This window comes from Bombina bombina, chromosome 3 (assembly GCF_027579735.1).
Source record: "Bombina bombina isolate aBomBom1 chromosome 3, aBomBom1.pri, whole genome shotgun sequence".
NCBI classification, from domain to species: domain Eukaryota; kingdom Metazoa; phylum Chordata; class Amphibia; order Anura; family Bombinatoridae; genus Bombina; species Bombina bombina.
In genome coordinates this window covers 539,905,774-539,924,877 of record NC_069501.1, presented here as the reverse complement: position 1 = coordinate 539,924,877, position 19,104 = coordinate 539,905,774, and the positions used below count along the sequence as shown (strand labels likewise).

The 19,104-nt window shown below is 37.9% G+C and overlaps 1 protein-coding gene across 1 annotated transcript in view; it reads right to left on the bottom strand.

Annotated features, from left to right (window-relative positions):
• COL8A2 (collagen type VIII alpha 2 chain) overlaps positions 1-19,104 on the bottom strand; it is a 233,782-nt gene that overhangs the window by 112,751 nt on the left and 101,927 nt on the right. The window contains exon 2 of the mRNA XM_053707010.1: positions 16,429-16,488. The gene's annotated coding sequence lies outside the window, so the exon portion shown is untranslated. The remainder of the gene's footprint in view (positions 1-16,428; positions 16,489-19,104) is intronic.

Below are 19,104 nucleotides of genomic sequence, written 5' to 3'. Positions count from 1 at the left end.
TAGCATACACTTATACATGCAGATACACACACACTACATAGCATACACATGCAGATACACACACACTACATAGCATACACTTATACATGCAGATACACACACACACACACTACATAGCATACACTTATACATGCAGATACACACACACTACATAGCATACACATGCAGATACACACACACTACATAGCATACACTTATACATGCAGATACACACACACACTACATAGCATACACTTATACATGCAGATACACACACACTACATAGCATACACTTATACATGCAGATACATACACACTACATAGCATACACTTACACATGCAGATACACACACACTACATAGCATACACTTACACATGCAGATACACACACACTACATAGCATACACTTATACATGCAGCATACACTTATACATGCAGATACACAGACACTACATAGTATACACTTATACATGCAGACACACACACACTACATAGCATACACTTATACATGCAGATACACACTTACACATGCAGATATACACACACACACACTACATAGCATACACTTATACATGCAGATACACACACACTACATAGCATACACTTATACATGCAGATACACACACACTACATAGCATACACTTACACATGCAGATACACACACACTACATAGCATACACTTACACATGCAGATACACACACACTACATAGCATACACTTATACATGCAGATACACACTTATACATGCAGATACACATACACACACTACATAGCTTACATTTATAAATGCAGACACACACACACTACATAGCATAAACTTATACATACAGATACACACTGTAGACTGTGAGCTCTCCGGAGAAGGGCCCTCTTCCTCCTGTACTAGATTTGTTTTGTTTTGTTATGTTTTGTATTTTATCACAAATCTTTGTCATTGTATACCCCTATCATTGTACCCAGCGCTACGGAATTTGACGGCACTATACAAATAAATGATAATAATAATAATAATAATAATAATACACACACACAGAGTTATGGATACAGATAGACACACACTACATCATATATGGGTATCTGTAATTCATTGTATGGGGTCCTGGGGTTGGCAAGCACATTAGCTGGCAGTCTGCGGCTGCCACTGTTCGTTACCCTGGTATTAGCACTGCTCATTGTATAAAACTGAAGGCATGCTACTATTATCATCAGGGGTTAGACATCATCACTACCAGAGGTAGGTTAGAGAGGTCACCATTACCCGTGGTCAGAGTGTATACAGCCTTCTTACTCCTGCTTAACCCACACACCATTCCTTTTCCACAGGGAATCTGACCCTGTCAGAGCAAAGCCAGGTGCTTCTGAGTATGGGCCCAACAGAATTTAAAAAAAAATAAAAAATTGAATGCCTGGGGCAAATTGGGACAGATGGCTAGCAACCCGGGACAGGGGGACAGACCCCTAAAATCGGGACTGTCCCGCGAAAATCGGGACATTTGGGGGGTATGCATGCAGTGCTAAACATGCAGGCATATACATGCAGTGCTATACATGCAGCAATAACTGAGACTCACTGCTTCCTTGTGCAGCTTGCGGTAGCTTTTTGTTAAAATAGTAAGCCAGCAGTGCCACAGTTGTCCTCAAGGTGTCTACATTTCAAATAGAGATAATTTACTCCTGAAGAGAAGTGGCTAAACAAACAGTATAACAAAGCTTGAGTGTGAGGTTGACATCTAAGGCCCATAACTGGCCAGGATTTTAGCATGTCTTTGCTTCAGACCAGGTGGTATAAACAAAATTTTTAAAAATGACTGAACGTATATATGACATTTCAGCCTACTTGTGCCCAGAGATGTCGCCAGTAATGTGCACCCACTGTTGTCAGCCCACATACTGATTAAGAAAGTATGTATGGTTGGTTATACTAGGTAGTCGATTGCTCAGAAGAAAAAAATGTATGCTGATAGAGTAAATGATAATCTTATCACTTGATCAGCCAGGAAGGTGCCACTCTGAAATTAGGCACCCTAGGCAGTTGCCTAAAATTCTTCTTAAAGGGACATAAGGGTATACAACTCAATAGTATGCTGATATTGTATAGATCTGTTTTAATGTGTTAAAAATGACTTCTTAAATACTACTTTTGAAATGCTGATGTGGGCACCTTGTACATGCACCTGGTGCTGATCTCAGAGCCTAGGCCAAGGATTGCCAAAAGTGGCACTACACGTATGAGCGCTGCAACTTAAGAGCTTAAAGGGACAGGAAACCTCAAAATGTTCTTTCATGGTTTGGACAGAACATACAATTTTACACAACTTTCCAGTTTACTTCTATTATCAAATTTGCTTAATACTCTTGTTATCCTTTGCTGAAAAAACAGCATTGCACTACAGGCAACTAGATAAACACATTTAATTGGCCAATCACAAGAGACAAATGTGTACAGGCACCAATCAGCAGCTAGCTCCCACTAGGATATGTGCATATTCTTTTTCAACAAGGTATATCAAGAGAACAAAGCACATTTTAAAATAGAAGTAAATTTAAAAGTGTCTTAAAATGACATACTCTATCTGACTCATGCAAGTTTAATTTTGACCTTCATATCCCTTTAATAAACTTTTATAGTTATGATTCTATCATACATATTAGCATTTATGCTTCAACTGCATATATATTAAAGACGTAAAAGAAAAATATTTTGAATGCCCCTTTAAATTAAAAAAGGTACTTAGAAGGTTATCAGCAATTTGGAAAAACTCTCAAAAAGGTTTGCTTATGGGCTAGACAGTCAGTGACATGTAAAATATGCACTGAAGAATTGCTTAGATTTCAATCACGCTTATGCACAAGAGTATATGCAGCAATGACTGGCTACGTACACTCTAATATTGGTATCTGTAGAATGCAAAAGGTGCCAGTCTCTGTCCTAAAAAAAAATGGTAAATCCCTTTTTTTAAAGCAAATTATACTGCAGACTACATTTAAATAGTATGAAGGGCTGCACAGTGCCCATATACTACTCATGTGTATGTCCTTTTAATGGAAAACCTTGCCATCTTTATCACCCATATAGTAAAAGGCAAAAAGTTATGACTCATTATATTATGTATTTCCACAATCCGTGTTTGAGCAGTTTTGAAGATCTCACTTAGAGTTCCAGTGTCATAAGAATTTCAGATCATAAAAAATACACAGGATGCACGCAACGCTTTGGATAAATAATCACAAAGCAAGGAGCCGTGCAGCGTTAATTATCGGGAACTGAGCCGGAATTGCTATCAGCTTTAAGCCAATTTTTTCTGCACTTAGACAAAACAAAGAAAAAGAAAAAGAAAAGAACCAAAACAAAGTTTAAAATCTCTGGAAAATAGTGGAGGGAGTGTGCTAATGACACATTATATTATTCTGTTACAGTGAAATACAGAGCTTTGGCCCTATCTGTTTCTAGGCTATAACGCTTTGATGTAGCACAGAGCAGAAGATCTATGAGATTTTTGTAAATTTGTTTTTTAGATACCAATAATTATGTAATGGAAGGGATGCATCACAAAAAGGTTATAGGGCCGTTATCAAACCTAACTGTATTTTTTGCAACCCATTATTAAACTTCTTTGACTTTTTTTTTTATATTAAAGGGACACTGAACCCAATTTTTTTATTTTGTAATTCAGAAAGAGCATGCAATTTTAAGCAACTTTCTAATTTACTCCTATTATCAAATTTTCTTCGTTCTCTTGCTATCATTATTTGAAAAAGAAGGCATCTAAGCTTTTTTTTGGTTTCGGTACTCTGGACAGCACTTTTTTATTGGTGGATGAATTTATCCACCAATCGGCAAGGACAACCCAGGTTGTTCACCAAAAATGGGCCGGCATCTAAACTTACATTCTTGCATTTCAAATAAAGATACCAAGAGAATGAAGAAAATTTGATAATAGGAGTAAATTAGAAAGTTGCTTAAAATTTCATGCTCAATCTGAATCACGAAAGAAAAATTTTGGGTACAGTGTCCCTTTAATAACAAAAACTCAAATGTTCCAATACAAAGGGCTGTAAAAGCTACATGAAAAAAGTTAATGTGTCAGCAATACATTCTATTTTTTTCTCCATATCCCTAACAAATTATGGGCTAGATTACAAGTGGAGCTCTAAATTATCATGAGCCTGCAATTGGGCAAATGATAATTAACCAGCCATTACAAGCTTGCGGTAGCAATTAGCGCTACAAATATTAAAGGGACACTAAACCCACATTTTTTCTTTAATGATTCAGATAGAGCATGCAATTTTAAGCAACTTTCTAATTTGTTCCTATTAACAAATTGTCTTCATTCTCGTGCTATCTTTATTTGAAAAGCAGGAATGTTAAGCTTAGGAGCACCTGGGTAGCGCTTGCTGATTAACGGCTAAATGTAGCCACCAATAAGCAAGTACTGTCCAGGATCTGCACCAAAAATGGACCAGCTCCTAAGCTTTACATTCCTGCTTTTCAAATAAATATAGCAAGTGAACAAAGAAAAATGAATAATAGAAGTAAATTAGAAAGTTGCTTAAAATTGCATGTGAATCATGAGAGAAAACCCTCAAAATAGAGGGCATTATAGTTTTTTAAAATAAAAAATAACTGCACTAGGCAGTTTTGGGGCTTTAAAGTTGATGGGAGAGGGGTGTTAGGAAAAAAACGGCACTGAAAAGTGCCTTTACATTGCCGTCTATGGGAACCGTGTGTTTCCATTGACCGCAAGTAAATATATATGTATATAACTATATACATATATATTTATGTGTTAATATGTGTATATATATTACGACATAAATATATATGTATATATTCCTAAGCATATATATTTAAAAATGCTGCCAATCGCTGCGCTACTTAACCCCTTCAATGCGCCCATAGGAGCCTATGGAAATGTGCTCTCGAGAACGCAATGCTTCCTATCGATACGAACAAGGCTAGCGTTCACATTGCGATTTACTTGTAATACCCACGCACATTATCTTGCGCTGGTATTACCTTATGGAGCACTAATACAACTTGCATGCAAGCAATATTTAGCGCTCCACTTGTAAGCTAGCCCTATATATCTATCATTTTAATGTTTCTTTATAAAACAAATTTTAATCTCCTTAAACCAAACGGACAGATATGTCAACATTAAAATTTAACGATACAAAGGGGCCGATTTATTACAGTGCGGACGGACATGATACGATGTAGCATATCATGTCTGCCACACATCGAAAAATGCCGTCGGTATTAGCTGTCGGCATTTATCATTGCACAAGCAGTTCTTGTAAATGGCTTGTGCAATGCCGCCCCTTGCCGAGTGGGGCACTGCAGAAATAGATTTGCAGAGTTACCGATGCAGAGAGGGCCTCTCTGCATTGGACAGTGGTGATGCCGATCGATGGTGGGTGGGAGGGTAAGGAGGGAGACGGGTGGACGACCCATCACTAGAGAGGACGGGAGGAGTGCAGTGAGGGGGAAGGAGGGCAATGAGGGGGATCCTATGTGGGATCTGTTAAGGGAAAGGGATCTGGCAGGGGGAGGGTATTGAGGGGCAGCTACACCAGAAAAAAAAACAGTATTTTACATTTTTTTTAAAAAAATTGCTTAATTTGCAGCAAACTGGGTACTGGCAGACACTTAAGATGGGAGTGACCTTTGGGGGTGGGGGGAGGGAAGAGAGCTGTTTGAGAGGGATCAGGGAGGGATCAGGGGGTGGGACGTGTCAGGTGGAAGGCTGATCTCTACACTAAAGCTAAAATTAACCCTACAAGCTACCTAATTAACCCTTTCACTGATAAGCAAAAAACAAGTGTGGTGCGCAGCTGCATTTTGCGGCCTTCTAATTACCAAAAAGCAATGCCAAAACCATATATGTCTGCTATTTCTGAACAAAGGGGGTCAAAGAGAAGCATTTACAACCATTTGTGCCATGATTGCACGAGCTGTTTGTAAATAATTTCAGTGAGAAACCTAAAATTGTGAAAAAGTTCATTTTTTTTATTTGATCGCATTTTGCAGTGAAATGGTAGCATGAAATATACCAAAATGGGCCTAGATCAATACTTTGGGTTGTCTACTAAAAAAAATATATATAGTTTTGATAGGTAAATATAAAAAAGCTCTATTTCTGTTTAAATGTAGTGATGACAAAACTGCTAAAAATGCTCAGGTCCTTTGGGGAAGTTTTTGTCTGAAATGCCCGGTCCTTAAGGGATTTAAAAAAAAAGAAAAAAAAGATGCTACATTTTTTTACTTTCAAAAAGGGACCTTATATTTTATTTTGGGGGACATTTTAAAAATGAACCAAAGGTCTGACCTCTGGTTAATTTTTGGAGCGCTAATTGCTACCTCGAGCTTGCAGTAGCAATAGCCAGCCACTTGTAATGGCTTGTTATTTTTTCGCCCGTTTACGGGCACAAGATAAATTAGCGCTCCACTATTAATCTAGCCCTAAATGTCAATCCACAGTATATCAACATCCTAACGCTTTGGATGTCAGAGAGGATTGCAAGGCATTGAATATATTTATATCTAAACGCCTTTTTTAATGGGACATTAAGTGCTACAGCGCTTTATTACTTTATTAGTGTTTGAACAGAACTAGATGTTCAACTCCAACAAATTAATTACAACACACGGATAAAGTCAGCTCTGTATCTGCAATGCACAGCAGATCTTAAGTTGAATATGTTTGGTGATTGGTGTCTACGCACATTGTCAGCCCCTGGTTGGTTACGCTCCTTCCGGGTTGTTGATTGTAAGCTAAAACTTTTAATTATTGAAGGGAACATGTTCAGCTTTGAAAAGTGACATTTAAACTTTAAGCCATAATCTATTTATAGCAGGGGTTAAAAACATTTTTTACTGTCCCTTGAAGTTTGCAATGTAATGTTTTCATGTTCATGTTCAGCTGAATGTCCTCAAATTTGAATCCTTTCAGATTCCTAAGGGCTAATTTACAATGAGTCGCAATTGGGTTTGCGTGTGCTCACAAAAATAAAAAAAATGCTGTTGGAAGGCGTTTACGCTTACCAACAGTTTTCAAAAATGCGCTTTCCACCACTACTCATAAGATTAGGTGTCCCATAGAAAATAATAGAAGCCTAAAAACTAAAAGTTACCCCCATTGCCATTAAATGCGCAAAGAGGTAAAACACTCTCAGGTGCTGTCGTTAAAGTCTCAAACATTATGGAATTTTCAACGAGATTTGAAAAGAGGAAAAATACGCTTTTTGAGAGAGTGAAATTTAAAAACAAATTAACACACAAAAAAGGCTATCCTTGATATAAAATACATTTTAAAAAATCTTTGATTATTTGTTAGGTGACCAAATTACTCCACCTAGCTCAAAAGCCAACAAACTCCTAACAATGCAACTAACTACCGTGTCTTTCCCCAATTAGGTGATCACAGGTAAGGGGGTATATTTACCATGGTGCGGACAGACATGATCTGCTATAGCGAATCATGTCCGCCGTGCATCGATAAATGCCGACAGCATACGCTGTTGGCATTTATCATTGCACCAGCAGTTTTTGTGAACTGCTGGTGCAATACCGGCCCCTGCAGATTCACGGCCAATCGGCCGCTAGCAGGGGGTGTCAATCAGCCCGATCGTATTCGATCAGGCTGATTGCTGTCCGCCACCTCAGAGGTGGCGGACAAGTTAAGGAGGCGGAACTGAAGCGGAGTGGGTCGGAAGCTGCATCCGCTGCTTCATAAATCGACCCCAAGGAGTGCAGGCGCTTACATTAATTTTTATAATTTAAGGTTGGGTTACAATAGCAATAAACTTGTTATGAGCTGATTTTGGTTTGAAAAGTTAATGCAGCATTAACTTACATATATGAGTAAAGATCAACTGCACGCATTGTGCAAAATATTGCAATGGAAACCTGGTATCAAAACGGAGTCATAAACTACTTTAAGCTGTCAGCTACTTCGGTAGCTTATGGCTTAATTTTTAACGGCAATTGAAACGAGCCCAAAAATAGGTGGTAATAGGTTTTATTTATTAGATAATAACTGTTATTAAAAAGCAATGCCGGCACACTAAGTACTTTGGTGTGGGGGATTCCATCTAAATGCTGTAACATATTGCAACACACTGTTGTTTTTCTTTCATCTGATATTTTTATATTTAGTTGCTTAGTTTGTAATTCAAGCATTTTTCAATATTACACATGCATCCTATCCGGCAAATAAGAGGTTAAAATGCACCAAGCATCACACATAATAACCAGTGAACATCATCTATTTCCAGCCTGCTCCTGTTCCAAGGCTAGCAAAAATCTTGTTTATTCCTTTCTAATAGACGCCTCCTGTTTCTGATTTGCTGTGTGTTTAGATATACGTCTCTCTGTCTGCCAAGATTCCAAGGCAGATATATCCTTAGAAATGTAGACCATTTTCTCAACCAAATTCAAAGAAAACAAACGGCAGGCCAAGGTCTGATATGAAATAGTTTGAAAATGAGAAAAAGCTGCCTCGGAACTGCGTTTACATTCAAATAAGTTTCTGGCGGATGATGTGGTCTGCTGAGCTTCTCAGAGTAGTGAAAAATAACAAGGGAGAGGCTGGTAGGTGTGTGATGTTAAGTAAGAGCAACATCTGAGATGTTCAGATTTCTAACAGAGACAAAAACACTCACACAATGAGCATAACAGCAAAGTAACCCATTAATTGCCAGAGAGCATTATAACAAACTGCAATCAAAGTGCTCAAGTTATACAGTCGTCAAGTTTTTTATTTATTAAGGGCCAGATTAGGAGTGGATCGCTAAAAGTTATGCACAAGCGATAAGGGGTATATCACGGGAGTTTTCACGTCGGGTTTTCCGCTCGTATTAAAAGTTGAAAGTAAACGCGATCACTTGAGCGCAATTGCGATTTACTGCGTCCTCAGAGCTCTGGCTAACTGTTTTGCAAAACAAAAAAAGTGTCACAAAACACATAAAAAATAAATAACAAAGTACACTTACACTCATAATAACACCATCTGACAAAAAAAAATATTGCACAAAAAAGTTATAAGGTTCCAAGATATGAGGTAAAAAAGGCAGGCAAAGGGCTTTCACATAGAGATACATATTTTAGTATTTGTATGTGTATATATGTATTTACAGACAATATACACATATAAACACATAAATACATATGTATACCTATATAGACATATATAGAAGTGCATTGGAGTCCTTTGCAGTTAAAGTGAATGTAAATTTTGATGATAAAGTGCCCGTTTTTTAAAAATCCTATTAAAAACAGAGACACTTTAATTAATCAAAATTTACATTTCACTTGTGTTGTGAAAATAATTACCTTTTAATCTTGAGAGCCGCTAAAGCGATTCCTCCGGTCGTCGCAAGCCTCTTCATACGTCAGAAATTACGGATCAGTCATCCTCCAATCACTCTCCCAGGGGGAATCAGTGTCTGTGATTGGAGGAAGCCGGATTCCTCATTTTAGACCCGATAAGAGGCTTTGCGACGGGCGGGGGAAACGATGAAGCGGCTGTCAAGATTAAAAGGTAAGTATTTTCATAACACTAGTGAAATGTATATAGAATCCTCAAAAAAAGTAGGATCAGACCATACCTGAAGGTATTTTCTAACATTTATTATTAGCAGTAGTTGTTATCCTATCAGAACACACTTTTGCACACGGACAGCCTGGATTGGTTGTGATTTAGGGGGAGGGTTTCACAGGCCTATATAAGTTTGATTTGCACATATGTTGTTTGTCAGAGGAAGGGACTGTGTTTGGTCCCGAAACGTAAAAAATAAGGTTTTTCTTGTCACAGATATAGGTATAAATATATATTTTACCAGGGGTCAAGTCCTACAAAAAAAAGTGTGGGAACTCACCAAGACCTCCCCCCCCAAACAATTAATATTATTTTATACACACACACTTACACACGCACACACTGTATTTATATGTATATATAATATATACACTTTGGTTAATGAAAGAAAATGAAATCCAATGAAGGGTTAAATGGTTGCCTTTGGGCCTGAGACTACTCCTCTGTCACAGATTCTCACCCACTTAAGATGCAATAGTCCTAGTTTTGCTACTAGGACCTAAATAACTCAGAAATGTAAGCACCATGTGTTCCACACAGTGCGGGGTGATCACACAGCAGGTCTGCTGACAGGCTTGCATTTAGTGTATTGTAGGAAGTGTTACTACCCATTACTAGAGAATCTCACTATCCCTTTAACCAGACTATTCTACAGCTCCTCCCACCAACAGCAGCAGTGTTTACTGAAGCATTTCTGTTCTATTTCCTGGGGGAACTTAGTTCCACCTGCAAAAATAGTGCAGGAACTCCATTCCCATTGCATTCCCGCTCGACTTGACCCGTGTATTTTACTTAAAAAATCATTATATATATATATATATATATATATATAAATATTTAGTGAAATATAAATAAAACATATTCTTCTATGTGAAGAACTTTGGAATGTGAAATATTGATATTTTCATGTTGGGTTAGCATACATCAGAATATGCGATCAGAATTGCGCGCAAGTTGACTTCTATATGGGAATAGATTATTGCACGCGCGGTTTGGCTTTTAGCGCTCATTATCGTGCAAGCAAAAACAGTTTACTTTCAACTCATAATAAGAGCACAACCCGACACGCACAAAAAGCTTAGATCTAGCACAGTTAATGCTCAAGCGGGAGCATTAAATTAATCTTAATATTAAATATCATAATAAAAGGACATTAAACTCAGCATGGAAAATAAAACATTGCAATACACATTTATTATTGATTTTGCCTGCTTTTAAAAAGCTTTTTTTTTATATAAGTATGAATGTCCCACTTTATCTTAGAGATACAGGAGTATTATTTAAAGGGACATGGACATATCTGTAAAAGGTTAACAAGAAAATATCACCTGAACATAAGTTCCTCATTCCATCGTAAAGGGACTTTAAGCAGCCAATCAGGATGCTAGTCCTGGGACTTGATAGGGAGTGTGCATCTGGCATGTGCAAGCACAGTCATGTTATTTCCCTTCTCATGATAAGGACGTTTATTGTTACATCTTGTGATATTTCAGTGAAGTTGGACATCAGGACTGATGAAGGTGATTGGCTTTTTTTTAAAGCTTACAGTAGCTGAAGGATATCTGTTCATGCAGCACTTACTATTGTGAGTTGAAGAAATTTTGAGGTAAAATATCTTCCTTTTTCACATAAAGATGTTAATGTTCAGCTTTTTACGGTTCTGCTGCAGCACTTTCAAGTGATTTAGCATGTGGTTATTATGTCCCTTTAAGTATGCGAGAAATTCACTTTAATTGCAACATGCTACACAATGATTGCTTAGTTCAACACAAAAGCTAATTTACATCCCTAAATGGCCACAGCAAAGGAGACCCATAACACAAATTATTCCAGGTTTTTCAAGAGATTTACTCTTAGTTTGCAAAACATTCAGCTAGATTACAAGCTTTGCATTGCGGCTTTTAACGCTGAAAATATGTCATTTTCAGCGTTGAAACAGCACTGCAACTATTACAAGTGTTGTCGATATAGCTGTACCGCACACCTTTTAGCCTGTACCGCAATATCAGTCCCGCACACATAAAAAATGCCATTTTTTTATGGGATTCCCATAGCGCCGGTATTATGAGTTTTGTGGTGAGGCTAAAAAGTGAGCGTTGCAGCCTATACCGACAAAATCCGTTCCGCAATCTAAAGTCAGTAGTTATAAGTTTTACACTACAAAGTTGTAACATAAATCTCATAGCTAAAGTGTTACAAAGTACACTAAACACGCATAAACTACCTATTAACCCCTAAACCGAGGCCCTTCCGCATAGCAAACACTATAATAAACTTATTAACCCCTAATCTGCTGCTCCCGACATCGCCGCAACATTTTATTTTTATTAACCCCTATTTCGCCGCTCCCCGACATTGTCACCACTATACTAAAGTTATTAACCCCTAAACCGCCACCCTCCCGCATCGCAAACACTATTTAAATATTATTAACCCCTAATCTTCCGTCTGCCCACATCGCCCCCGCTATACTAAAGTTATTAAGCCCTAAACCGCAAGCCACTATAATAAACCTATAAACCCCTAAACCGAAAGCCCCCCACAACTAAATATACTAAATAAAACTATTAACCCCTAAACCGAAAGCCCCCCACATCGCAATAAACTAATTTAAACTAGTAACCCCTAAACCTAACGCCACCCTAACTTTATATTAAAATTACAATTTCCCTATCTTAAATTAAATTAAAACTTACCTGTTTAAACTAACAAACTAATATAATTATTAAACTAATATTAAACTAACTACCAATTAAATTAAACTAAACTACACATTAAAAAAATCCTAACACTACTATAAAAATTACAAACTATCTAATTACAAAAAATAAAAAATACTAAGTTACAAAACACAACAATCACTAAATTACAAAAAATAAAAAAACGAAATTATCAAAAATAAAAAAGAATTACACCTAATCTAATAGCCCTATCAAAATAAAAAAAAAGCCTACCCAAAATAAAAAAAACCCTAGTCTACAATAAACTACCAATGGCCCTTAAAAGGGCCTTTTGTGGGACATTGCCCCAAAGATATCAGCTCTTTTACCTGTAAAAAAATAAACACAAAGACCCCCCAACAGTAAAATCCACCACCCAACCAACCAACCAAAATAAAAATCCTAATTCTAACAAAAACCTAAGATACCCATTGCCCTGAAAGGGGCATTTGTATGGGCATTGCCCTTAAAAGGGCATTTAGCTCTTTTACTGCCCAGACCCTAAACTAAAAAATAAAACCCACCCAATAAACCCTTAAAAAAGCCTAACACTAACCCCCGGTTGATCCACTTAGTTTTTGAAGTCCCCCTTGAATGATCTTCATCCCGGCGAAGTCTTTATCCAGACGGCCTCTTCAATCTTCATCCCGGCGACGACGTCTTGATCCAAGCAGCAAGACGTCTTCATCCAGACGGCCTCTTCAATCTTCATCCAGGCGGCCTCTTCTATCTTGATCCCGGAAGCGCGGAGCGGGTCCATCCTGAAGACATCCGGCGAGAAGCATCCTCTTCTTAAGGTCGCCGCCGTACATGGATCTTCAATGCAAGGGCCGCAATTCAAAATGGCGTCCCTTGCATTCCTATTGGCTGAAATATTTGAATCAGCCAATAGGAATTAGGGCTGCTAAAATCCTATTGGCTATTCAAATCAGCCAATAGGATTTAAGCAGCTCTCATTCTATTGGCTAATTCGAATTAGGGATTAATAACTGAAGGCAGGCGTTGGCGATGTCAGGGGCAGCAGATTAGGGGTGTTTAGACTCAGGGTTTATGTTAGGGTGTTAGGTTTATACGTTAGTTTTATTTTCCCCATAGACACCAATGGGGCTGTGTTACGGAGCTTTTGTTTCCGCAATTGCAGGTGTTAGACTTTTTTTGGCGGCTCTCCCCATTGATGTCTATGGGGAAAGCATGTATGAGCATGTCATGACACTGCTGCTTTTGTGTGCGGTATGAAGCTCAACGCAGCCGTATCGCCTGCACAAGCTGGGGGTTTTTAAACTTGTAATGGCAGCGCTATAGGAAAAAATAACGTAACTTTTGTTGCGTTCGTTAATTTCTCTATAGCGCTCAAAACTCATAATCTAGCTGATTGTAAATTGTGACAATAATAAACAATTTTAAAAATGTATTTTGCAAGGCCCACAATAGGCCGAAACTTACGTATGGGGTTTTGCTGTTTCTCTTGTTCAGAGAGGGATTGCCTGGTATTTCGGGGCTGGACTGTACTGTGAAGTCAGGATCAGACTGCTATATGCTTCAGGAAAATTCTTCTCTGTAAAAGGCACACATTGAGGAAAAAGAGGCTGCTTCTTGGGTGGTAACTAGCCATAGAACAAGCTATTATGCTATTGTTCGTTCCCAGGTTGAGCGCTTCTCTCTTTTTATTTATGCAAATTATGACTCTTAGGGAAGTCTCCCTAAGTGTGATGCGGTAATCCAGATGTGGACCCGTTGCTCAGTGTGCCTAGAGGGATATGGCTGCACCTCACTGACGAGGCCCACAATAGGCCGAAACGTACGTCCGGGGTTTTGCTGTTTCTCTCGTTCAGAGAGGGATTGCCTGGTATTTCGGGTTGGACTGCACTGTTAAGTCAGGATCAGACTGATATGCTACAGGAAAGTTCTTCTCTGTAAAAGGCACATGTTGAGCTGCTTCTTGGGTGGTAACTAGCCATAGAACAAGCTAATGTGCTATTGTTCGTTCTCAGGTTGAGCTTTTCTCTCTTTTTATTTTGCAATGTAGGGCTTAATTGCTGATATGTGCTTTGAGCTTGATGTTCCTTAAAGGGACATAAAACCCAAAAATGAACTTTCATGATTCAGAGAGAGTATACAATTTTAAACAACTTTCCCATTTACTTCTATTATCTAACTTGCTTTGTTCTCTTGGTATTCTTTGTTGAAAGGCATCACTAGGCAGGTACGGGAACTGGAAGCTAGCTGCTGATTGCTGGCTGCACATATATACATACCTTTTATTATTGGGTTGTTGATGTATTCAGCTAGCTTCCAGTAGTGCATCGCTGCTCCTTCAATAAAGGATACCAAGAGAATGAGGATCCCTATAACGTCTCTATTATCACTATATAAGCTCTCACATAAATTATACTATCTCTCATAACTTTTCTATAGAACTCCCCCTATCACTTTTGTGCATACATATTCGTCTTCTGCAAAAGGATTAAGGGCAAGTAGTTTGCAATAATCTCCCATATTGTCACATGCTCGTAATTCTATCCTCAGTACATTCTGCTGCTTGTAATCCTTCATTGCTAAAGTTCATAATAATTCATAATTTATAAAGCCACATTGCTTATCATCTGTTAACACTCATTTTCTTTTCACTGCTCCTACTGCGGATATGTTTATGTTGGTAGAACTGCACATTAACATTACATTTAATATGATTATTCCCATTGTTTAACTTCCTCCAGTACAAAATATTTAGAGATGGAGTAAAACCTTTGTTTTCAAAATCAACTACAATAAATGGATATGGAAGAAAATGATTTTTTTTTTTAATAAAAAGTGGCTGTATATATCAGGGATGTGTGTTTAAAGGGATAGTAAGCAGTATGAGAAATGCTTGTGCAATGCCGCCCCTTCTCACTGACGGCCAATTGGCCACTAGCAGGGGCTGTCTATCATCCCGATCGGATGACCGCTGCTTCTTAACTTCCGTTTCCGGGATGTGGCTCTGAAGCAGCATTCGCTGCTTAATAAATGGAGCCCAATGCCTTACTGGCTTACTGGGTATCAGGTACAAATTCACAAAAAGGAGCAGTGATTCAGAACTACACATTTATCAATTTTTCTTCCTTTGTCTTGGTATCTTTATTTGAAAAGGCATGAACATAAGCTTAGGAGCCAGACAATTTTTTTTTGTTCAGCACCCTAGGTAGCACTTGCTGATTGGTAAGTACATTTAGCAGCAAATCATATAAATAACATCAAGTGACCTGCAATTAGTGCAATTATTCAAGTTGTATACTCTCTGTGTTACTGTAGATTGGAAATGCCTAGATACCATAGCATGTCTACAGGCCTTGCAGCTGGAATTGCTGCATTTGTATTGCCCTTTTTCTTTCTGGAATGTTCCATACTGGGTGATAAATTCCCTAATGTGCGATTGCGTCTAGAGACAAATCGTCATCCCCGTACTACAGGATATAGGTTATGATCCCCTCACAAGATAGGTAAATGTTTTTTTTAACAATGTTAACAATATCTTAACAAGTTAACAAGTTGGTCTGTTTACTCTTGTTTTATTGGATGTTCGATCCTGTAAAATATTCTGTCTGTCAAATGCCTCTACCTGCATTGAGGCTCTCTGAATGGTTTCTTTCTTGTAACCTCTCTCTAGTAATCTATTACTGAGATTCATGCTCTCTATGGTAGGTGTCTGTATCTGTGCAAATATGCTTTAATTTTATAAACTCACCCTTTATTAAAGCAAAGCCAGTATTTGTAGGATGTGAGCTGTTTGCACGAAGCAACGTGTTAGCCATAATTGGCTTACAGTACAGGCTACAAACGATCAGTGATCTAAATAAATCCCCTATCAGAACTAAGTCCAAATAGGGAATGTCTGTGTGGTTAAAACTCAAAGTAAATTCTAAAGTGTCTCTTGTTCATCCTACTAATAGGAGGGACTGACCTTTACTACAAAAAAGACAAAATGGTGTCTGCTTGAAATGGTTTGAAAATAGTGTGTGGCCTTCTGCCAAACCATCCTCAGTTAGCAAAGAGTGTAATATTTTATGTAATATGAAAACATCAAAGGAAGTCCATAGTTTACTGGACATAAAGGAAAATAAATGTGAGAATCTTGACCTTAATCCTACCTGGTCTTGTTACAGTTGATTTCTTCTGTTCTTTTTTTCCTGTCCTAGCTTGGGGTTGCTCTGTGGAAGAGATGGAAAAACAGGAGACATGTTACAAAACTCTAAGTGCTATGATGGCTTCACCTCCATTTTTTTAAAGGGACATTTTTTTCTCTCATCTAATTGAGGGAATTTCTGAGATTGGAAAAAAGATATAGTTTTGGGGCTTATAGTGACATATCTATCTCCACAAATAGAGCTGTGGGATTTGTAATTTTCAGACAAAAGAAATCATCAGCTGTGCACAATCATCCATTTTCTGTTATTTGAATGTAAAACACCTTTTCTCATCATTTTTCATCAAAGAATATTTTAGCATATTTATTTGCTTTGATTAAATTTTAGTGCAATGTGCATTTAATATAAATTTGAATAATAAGTCGCTTAAATGAAATGCTAATTCTTGAAAGGCCAGAGCCATACCCTGAATAATGTTTTACCACACTGGGTAATTGTTATCATTTATAACTATACTATACGTAAGTAACATACTTAAAGGGACATGAAAGTCAAAATTTTGCTTTCATGATTCAGACAGAGCATACGATTTCATACAACTTTCCAAATTGCATCTATTATCTAATTTGCTACCTTGTCTTGATATCCTTTGTTGGAAAGCATACCAAGGTAAATTCTGGAGTAGCAATGCACTACAGGGAGCCAGCTGCTGATTGGCGGCTGCACTCATATGTCTCTTGTTATTGGGCCACTAGATGTGATCAGCTAGCTCCCATAGTTGCATCACTGCTACTCCAACAAAGGTTTCCAAGAGAATGAAGAACATTTGATAACAGAATTGCAAAGTTGTTTAAAATTGTATGCTCTATTTGAATCATGAAAGGATTGTATGCCCCTTTAAGAAGCTCCACTACCTAAGCTGCAAGTCCTCTTTTGCATAGTTGGTGATTTCTAATAAAGCACTCATGAGCTTTACTGTCTGTATATCAAACAACAATAAGCTACACCTATCTCCTGATTTGACTGTTTAGTAGTTTTAGATTTCAGAACAACATCCTGTAAACAATCATACTGTTAGACCACCATAAAACTGGTTAAGGAGAACCACACAATACAGTAGAATTACATAATTAATGAATTTCAAATAAGCAGTAGATTTTTTTCTGACAAATTTATTTTTTTTCTCCCATTTTCTGGCCCCCTGTATCATGTGACAGGCATCAGCCAATCACAGACTAGTATATGTATACCCTGTGATCTTGTGCACATGCTCAATAGGATTTTGTTCCCCAAAAAGTGTGAATATAAAAAGATTAAGCAAAATTTGATAATGGAAGTAAATTGGAAAGTGTCTTAAAACTGCATGCTCTTTCTGAATCATAAAAGTTTATTTTGACTTGAATGTCCCTTTAACTTTATTCCTTGCAACATTTGTTTGTCTTTAAACCACAATGAGTAAGTTGTAAATCTCTTTGTACATCTAGGACATTTAAGTATGAGCTATGTTACATTAAAGGGATATGAGACCCCAACATTTTCTTTTGTTATTCAGACAGAGGGGCCTATCTATCAAGCTCCGTATGGAGCTTAAAGCCCCGTGTTTCTGGCGAGCCTTCCGACTCGCCAGAAACACCAGTTATGAAGCAGCGGTCTAAAGACCGCTGCTCCATAACCTGGCCACCTGCTCTGAGGAGGCGGACAGAGATCGCCGCAATTCAACCCAATCGAATACGATCGGGTTAATTGAAAACCCCCTGCTAGCGGTCGATTGGCCGCAAATCTGAAGGTGGCGGCGTTGCACCATCAGTTCACAAGAGCTGCTGGTGCAATGCTGAATGCGGAGAGTGTATTGCTCTCCGCATTCAGTGAGGTCTGTCGGACATGATCAGCAATGTCGGATCATATCCGACAGGCCTTTTATAAATAGGGGCCAGAGCATGCATTTTTTTTCTATTTTTTTTTTTACAATTTATTTCTATTATAAAATTTACTTTGCTCCCATATTATTCTTTGTTAAAGAGATACCTAGGTAGGTGCCTGAAGCACTATATGGCAGAAAATAGTGCTGCCATCTAGTGCTTTTGAAATGGATAAGATGCTTGCAAAACTGCTGCCATAGCGTACTCCAGACTCGTGCACACCCCTGAGCTTACATCCCTGCTTTTTAACAAAAGATAGAAAACCTCCGCCAGTGCTCCTGCTGTATCATACATCCAGATAATAATTTGTTTTACCCCTGACTGAAGCTCACTGCCATGCAGTGCAATACAGCCTTCTCAGGCAAGGGGTTAAAGGTGAATGTAATTAAGGACATTTTCTAAGATTGTGGTCTACCCGTAAATGTTTTAAAATAATTTAAAACTGTCATTCTGAGGAAATTTTGCACTGCATTGCAGTTCAGGACACAACCCTTAAAAAGCCTTTTGAGTTTTGTTTATGTTGTCTACTTTGATGTAGCCAATTAGGAACAGCTATAAATGAGCTCTTGTATATTTCAATCAATCACAGTAAAGCATGTAAGAGGGTCAGGGTTCTAAGTTCGACTAAATGAACTTTAGACTCTGTGAGGGGAGTGGAAAACTACAAATTATAGTTTTAATATACAGCAAGAGTAGGCAAAATATTTTTTTTAAAAACTGAAAACACATTGCAAAGTTTTTTTTCACTATTCATTATTAA